The sequence below is a fragment of the Oncorhynchus gorbuscha genome, unplaced genomic scaffold (assembly GCF_021184085.1).
Source record: "Oncorhynchus gorbuscha isolate QuinsamMale2020 ecotype Even-year unplaced genomic scaffold, OgorEven_v1.0 Un_scaffold_1055, whole genome shotgun sequence".
Taxonomy (NCBI): Eukaryota; Metazoa; Chordata; class Actinopteri; order Salmoniformes; family Salmonidae; genus Oncorhynchus; species Oncorhynchus gorbuscha.
Genome location: NW_025745955.1, coordinates 177678 through 185000, shown reverse-complemented (window position 1 = coordinate 185000; position 7323 = coordinate 177678). Strand labels below are relative to the sequence as shown.

At 49.9% G+C, this 7323-nt stretch overlaps 1 pseudogene; it reads left to right on the top strand.

The window, feature by feature from the left end:
* The window catches only part of LOC124021119, a 16848-nt pseudogene extending 10489 nt beyond the window's left edge, over positions 1–6359 (top strand).
* The last annotated feature ends 964 nt before the right edge of the window (positions 6360–7323 follow it).

Below are 7323 nucleotides of genomic sequence, written 5' to 3'. Positions count from 1 at the left end.
TTGCAGGTAACCATGGTTGACAGAGGAAGAACAATGATTCCAAGCACCACCCTCCTTTTGAAGCTTCCAGTCTGTTATTCGAACTCAATCAGCATGACAGAGTGATCTCCAGCCTTGTCCTCGTCAACACTCACAACTGTGTTAACGAGAGAATCACTGACATGATGTCAGCTGGTCCTTTTGTGGCAGGGCTGCAATGCAGTGGAAATGTTTTTTGGGGGGGGGATTCAGTTAATTTGCATGGCGATTAGGGACTTTGCAATTAATCTGATCACTCTTCATAACATTCTGGAGTATATGCAAATTGCCATCATACAAACTGAGGCAGCAGACTTTGAAAATGAATATTTGTGTCATTCTCAACTTTTGGCCACGACTGTAGTGTTTATCTCTGAGGGAGACCAGAGGGACTGTCTGACCCTGTTATATTGTCTCTCCAGTCAGGTCTCTATCTATGAGGGAGACCAGTCTGACCCTGTTATATTGTCTCTCCAGTCAGGTCTCTATGAGGGAGACCAGAGGGACTGTCTGACCCTGTTATATTGTCTCTCCAGTCAGGTCTCTATCTATGAGGGAGACCAGAGGGACTGTCTGACCCTGTTATATTGTCTCTCCAGTCAGGTCTCTATCTATGAGGGAGACCAGAGGGACTGTCTGACCCTGTTATATTGTCTCTCCAGTCAGGTCTCTATCTATGAGGGAGACCAGTCTGACCCTGTTATATTGTCTCTCCAGTCAGGTCTCTATCTATGAGGGAGACCAGTCTGACCCTGTTATATTGTCTCTCCAGTCAGGTCTCTATCTATGAGGGAGACCAGTCTGACCTGTTATATTGTCTCTCCAGTCAGGTCTCTATCTATGAGGGAGACCAGAGGGACTGTCTGACCCTGTTATATTGTCTCTCCAGTCAGGTCTCTATCTATGAGGGAGACCAGTCTGACCCTGTTATATTGTCTCTCCAGTCAGGTCTCTATCTATGAGGGAGACCAGTCTGACCCTGTTATATTGTCTCTCCAGTCAGGTCTCTATCTATGAGGGAGACCAGAGGGACTGTCTGACCCTGTTATATTGTCTCTCCAGTCAGGTCTCTATCTATGAGGGAGACCAGTCTGACCCTGTTATATTGTCTCTCCAGTCAGGTCTCTATCTATGAGGGAGACCAGTCTGACCCTGTTATATTGTCTCTCCAGTCAGGTCTCTATCTATGAGGGAGACCAGAGGGACTGACCCTGTTATATTGTCTCTCCAGTCAGGTCTCTATCTATGAGGGAGACCAGTCTGACCCTGTTATATTGTCTCTCCAGTCAGGTCTCTATCTATGAGGGAGACCAGAGGGACTGTCTGACCCTGTTATATTGTCTCTCCAGTCTGGTCCTTCTGTAGCTCAGTTGGTAGAGCATGGCGCTTGTAACGCCAGGGTAGTGGGGAGACCCCGGGACCACCCTAGAATGTATGCACACATGACTGTAAGTCGCTTTGGATAAAAGCGTCTGCTAAATGGCATATATATTATTATATATATTATTATTATATTATTATAGGTCTCTATCTATGAGGGAGACCAGTCTGACCTGTTATATTGTCTCTCCAGTCAGGTCTCTATCTATGAGGGAGACCAGAGGGACTGTCTGACCCTGTTATATTGTCTCTCCAGTCAGTTCTCTATCTATGAGGGAGACCAGTCTGACCCTGTTATATTGTCTCTCCAGTCAGGTCTCTATCTATGAGGGAGACCAGTTTGACCCTGTTATATTGTCTCTCCAGTCAGGTCTCTATCTATGAGGGAGACCAGTCTGACCCTGTTATATTGTCTCTCCAGTCAGGTCTCTATCTATGAGGGAGACCAGAGGGACTGTCTGACCCTGTTATATTGTCTCTCCAGTCAGGTCTCTATCTATGAGGGAGACCAGTCTGACCCTGTTATATTGTCTCTCCAGTCAGGTCTCTATCTATGAGGGAGACCAGTCTGACCCTGTTATATTGTCTCTCCAGTCAGGTCTCTATCTATGAGGGAGACCAGTCTGACTGTCGTAAGTTCTGCACCACGGGCATCGATGGAGCCATGACCATCTGGGACTTCAAGGTAACAGACACACAGAGACACACAGACAGAGACACACAGACAGAGACACACAGACAGAGACACACAGACAGAGACACACAGACAGAGACACACAGACAGAGACACAGACAGACACACAGACAGAGACACACAGACAGAGACACACAGACAGAGACACAGACAGAGACACACAGACAGAGACGCACAGACAGAGACACACAGACAGAGACACACAGACAGAGACACACAGACAGAGACACACAGACAGAGACACACAGACAGAGACACACAGACAGAGACACACAGACAGAGACGCACAGACAGAGACGCACAGACAGAGACGCACAGACAGAGACAGACACAGACAGAGACGCACAGACAGAGACACACAGACAGAGACGCACAGACAGAGACACAGACAGAGACACAGACAGACAGAGACGCACAGACAGAGACGCACAGACAGAGACGCACAGACAGAGACGCACAGACAGAGACGCACAGACAGAGACGCACAGACAGAGACGCACAGACAGAGACGCACAGACAGAGACGCACAGACAGAGACGCACAGACAGAGACGCACAGACAGAGACGCACAGACAGAGACGCACAGACAGAGACGCACAGACAGAGCCGCACAGACAGAGACAACATGGCCCTCAGCTGAAGACCAGACTTAGTCAGTAGACTGTTATGGACAGAGGACAACGTGGCCCTCAGCTGAAGACCAGACTTAGTCAGTAGACTGTTATGGACAGAGGACAACGTGGCCCTCAGCTGAAGACCAGACTTAGTCAGTAGACTGTTATGGACAGAGGACAACGTGGCCCTCAGCTGAAGACCAGACTTAGTCAGTGGACTGTTATGGACAGAGGACAACATGGGGGGCTGAAGACCAGACTTAGTCAGTAGACTGTTATGGACAGAGGACAACGTGGCCCTCAGCTGAAGACCAGACTTAGTCAGTAGACTGTTATGGACAGAGGACAACATGGCCCTCAGCTGAAGACCAGACTTAGTCAGTAGACTGTTATGGACAGAGGACAACATGGGGGGCTGAAGACCAGACTTAGTCAGTGGACTGTTATGGACAGAGGACAACGTGGCCCTCAGCTGAAGACCAGACTTAGTCAGTAGACTGTTATGGACAGAGGACAACGTGGCCCTCAGCTGAAGACCAGACTTAGTCAGTAGACTGTTATGGACAGAGGACAACGTGGCCCTCAGCTGAAGACCAGACTTAGTCAGTAGACTGTTATGGACAGAGGACAACATGGGGGCTGAAGACCAGACTTAGTCAGTAGACTGTTATGGACAGAGGACAACATGGCCCTCAGCTGAAGACCAGACTTAGTCAGTGGACTGTTATGGACAGAGGACAACATGGCCCTCAGCTGAAGACCAGACTTAGTCAGTAGACTGTTGTTATGGACAGAGGACAACATGGCCCTCAGCTGAAGACCAGACTTAGTCAGTAGACTGTTATGGACAGAGGACAACATGGCCCTCAGCTGAAGACCAGACTTAGTCAGTAGACTGTTATGGACAGAGGACAACATGGCCCTCAGCTGAAGACCAGACTTAGTCAGTGGACTGTTATGGACAGAGGACAACATGGCCCTCAGCTGAAGACCAGACTTAGTCAGTGGACTGTTATGGACAGAGGACAACATGGCCCTCAGCTGAAGACCAGACTTAGTCAGTAGACTGTTATGGACAGAGGACAACATGGCCCTCAGCTGAAGACCAGACTTAGTCAGTAGACTGTTATGGACAGAGGACAACGTGGCCCTCAGCTGAAGACCAGACTTAGTCAGTAGACTGTTATGGACAGAGGACAACATGGCCCTCAGCTGAAGACCAGACTTAGTCAGTAGACTGTTATGGACAGAGGACAACATGGCCCTCAGCTGAAGACCAGACTTAGTCAGTAGACTGTTATGGACAGAGGACAACATGGCCCTCAGCTGAAGACCAGACTTAGTCAGTAGACTGTTATGGACAGAGGACAACATGGCCCTCAGCTGAAGACCAGACTTAGTCAGTAGACTGTTATGGACAGAGGACAACATGGCCCTCAGCTGAAGACCAGACTTAGTCACTAGACTGTTATGGACAGAGGACAACATGGCCCTCAGCTGAAGACCAGACTTAGTCAGTGGACTGTTATGGACAGAGGACAACATGGGGGGCTGAAGACCAGACTTAGTCAGTAGACTGTTATGGACAGAGGACAACATGGCCCTCAGCTGAAGACCAGACTTAGTCAGTAGACTGTTATGGACAGAGGACAACATGGCCCTCAGCTGAAGACCAGACTTAGTCAGTGGACTGTTATGGACAGAGGACAACATGGGGGGCTGAAGACCAGACTTAGTCAGTAGACTGTTATGGACAGAGGACAACATGGGGGGCTGAAGACCAGACTTAGTCAGTAGACTGTTATGGACAGAGGACAACATGGCCCTCAGCTGAAGACCAGACTTAGTCAGTAGACTGTTATGGACAGAGGACAACATGGCCCTCAGCTGAAGACCAGACTTAGTCAGTAGACTGTTATGGACAGAGGACAACATGGGGGGCTGAAGACCAGACTTAGTCAGTAGACTGTTATGGACAGAGGACAACATGGGGGGCTGAAGACCAGACTTAGTCAGTAGACTGTTATGGACAGAGGACAACATGGCCCTCAGCTGAAGACCAGACTTAGTCAGTAGACTGTTATGGACAGAGGACAACATGGGGGGCTGAAGACCAGACTTAGTCAGTAGACTGTTATGGACAGAGGACAACATGGCCCTCAGCTGAAGACCAGACTTAGTCAGTGGACTGTTATGGACAGAGGACAACATGGGGGGCTGAAGACCAGACTTAGTCAGTAGACTGTTATGGACAGAGGACAACATGGGGGGCTGAAGACCAGACTTAGTCAGTAGACTGTTATGGACAGAGGACAACATGGCCCCCAGCTGAAGACCAGACTTAGTCAGTAGACTGTTATGGACAGAGGACAACGTGGCCCTCAGCTGAAGACCAGACTTAGTCAGTAGACTGTTATGGACAGAGGACAACATGGCCCTGGCCCCCAGCTGAAGACCAGACTTAGTCAGTAGACTGTTATGGACAGAGGACAACATGGGGGCTGAAGACCAGACTTAGTCAGTAGACTGTTATGGACAGAGGACAACATGGGGGGCTGAAGACCAGACTTAGTCAGTAGACTGTTATGGACAGAGGACAACATGGGGGGCTGAAGACCAGACTTAGTCAGTAGACTGTTATGGACAGAGGACAACATGGGGGGCTGAAGACCAGACTTAGTCAGTAGACTGTTATGGACAGAGGACTCTGTTATTGACCAATGTGTTGTTGTCTCCTCAGAGTCTGGAGGCGTCCATCCAGGGGCTGAGGATCATGTGAAGGACCAGCTAAACAACCCCCCCATCCCGTTTCCCTGACAACCCCCCCATCCCGTTTCCCTGACAACCCCCCTCCAAGCGGCCAGTAACAGTCTGACCACGCTAAGAAGTATCTGATTAAAAAAGCACTGACGACACACACACACACACACACACACACCGACACACACACACACACACACAATGACACACACACACACCGACACACACACACCCTCTCTGAGCTGACATTACCGCTGATTGTTTGTTTATGTAAACGAAGGGTCATAGGTCAACTTGACGACCCTGGGATGTTTATGTAAACGAAGGGTCATAGGTCAACTTGACGACCCCGGGATGTACCACATTCCACATCAGTGTGTTTTTTTCATTTAAATGTAATAATAATAATAATAACAGGTGTTTTGTCTCTGAAACGACTTCGGCACTACAACACTAAGTTACCATTGAAGGATGTGCTGTGTAGGCAATGTGACCAGATGGCACACTATTCCCTATATTGTGCACTACTTTATACCAGAGTCCTATAGCGGCTATCCTCTGTGATGTGTCCCTATGGGCCCATGGTCAGAAATAGTTCACTGTCATGGGTCTAGGGTGCTATTTGGGATTGGTCCTATGTCATTAGATGGAGGATGTACCTATGATGTGTCCCTATGGGCCCATGGTTCACTGTCAAGGGTCTAGGGTGCTATTTGGGATGGGTCCTATGTCATTAGATGGAGGATGTACCTATGATGTGTCCCTATGGGCCCATGGTTCACTGTCATGGGTCTAGGGTGCTATTTGGGATTGGTCCTATGTCATTAGATGGAGGATGTACCTATGATGTGTCTAATTCAGCTGCAGGAGAAATAAAGAATCAATTGACACTACAGAGTCGCCTGTCTGTCTGTTACTCTGCCGAGTCGCCTGTCTGTCTGTTGCTCTACCCTACAGAGTCGCCTGTCTGTCTGTTACTCTACCGAGTCGCCTGTCTGTCTGTTACTCTGCCGAGTCGCCTGTCTGTCTGTTGCTCTACCCTACAGAGTCGCCTGTCTGTCTGTTACTCTACAGAGTCGCCTGTCTGTCTGTTACTCTACAGAGTCGCCTGTCTGTCTGTTACTCTACCGAGTCGCCTGTCTGTCTGTTACTCTACCGAGTCGCCTGTGTTGCTCTACCGAGTCGCCTGTGTTGCTCTACCGAGTCGCCTGTGTTGCTCTACCGAGTCGCCTGTGTTGCTCTACCGAGTCGCCTGTGTTGCTCTACCGAGTCGCCTGTGTTGCTCTACCGAGTCGCCTGTGTTGCTCTACCGAGTCGCCTGTGTTGCTCTACCGAGTCGCCTGTCTGTTGCTCTACCGAGTCGCCTGTCTGTTGCTCTACCGAGTCGCCTGTCTGTTGCTCTACCGAGTCGCCTGTCTGTTGCTCTACCGAGTCGCCTGTCTGTTGCTCTGTCGCCTGTCTGTTGCTCTACCGAGTCGCCTGTCTGTTGCTCTACCGAGTCTGTTGCCTGTCTGTTGCTCTACCGAGTCGCCTGTCTGTTGCTCTACCGAGTCGCCTGTCTGTCTGTTGCTCTACCGAGTCGCCTGTCTGTCTGCTTCTACCGAGCCGCCTGTCTGTCTGTTGCTCTACCGAGCCGCCTGTCTGTCTGCCTGCCTGTCTGTCTGTCTTACTCTACCGAGTCGCCTGTCTGTCTGTCTTACTCTGCCGAGTCGCCTGTCTGTCTGTCTTACTCTGCCGAGTCGCCTGTCTGTCTGTCTTACTCTGCCGAGTCGCCTGTCTGTCTGTCTTACTCTGCAGAGTCGCCTGTCTGTCTGTCTTACTCTGCCCTGCCGAGTCGCCTGTCTGTCTTACTCTGCC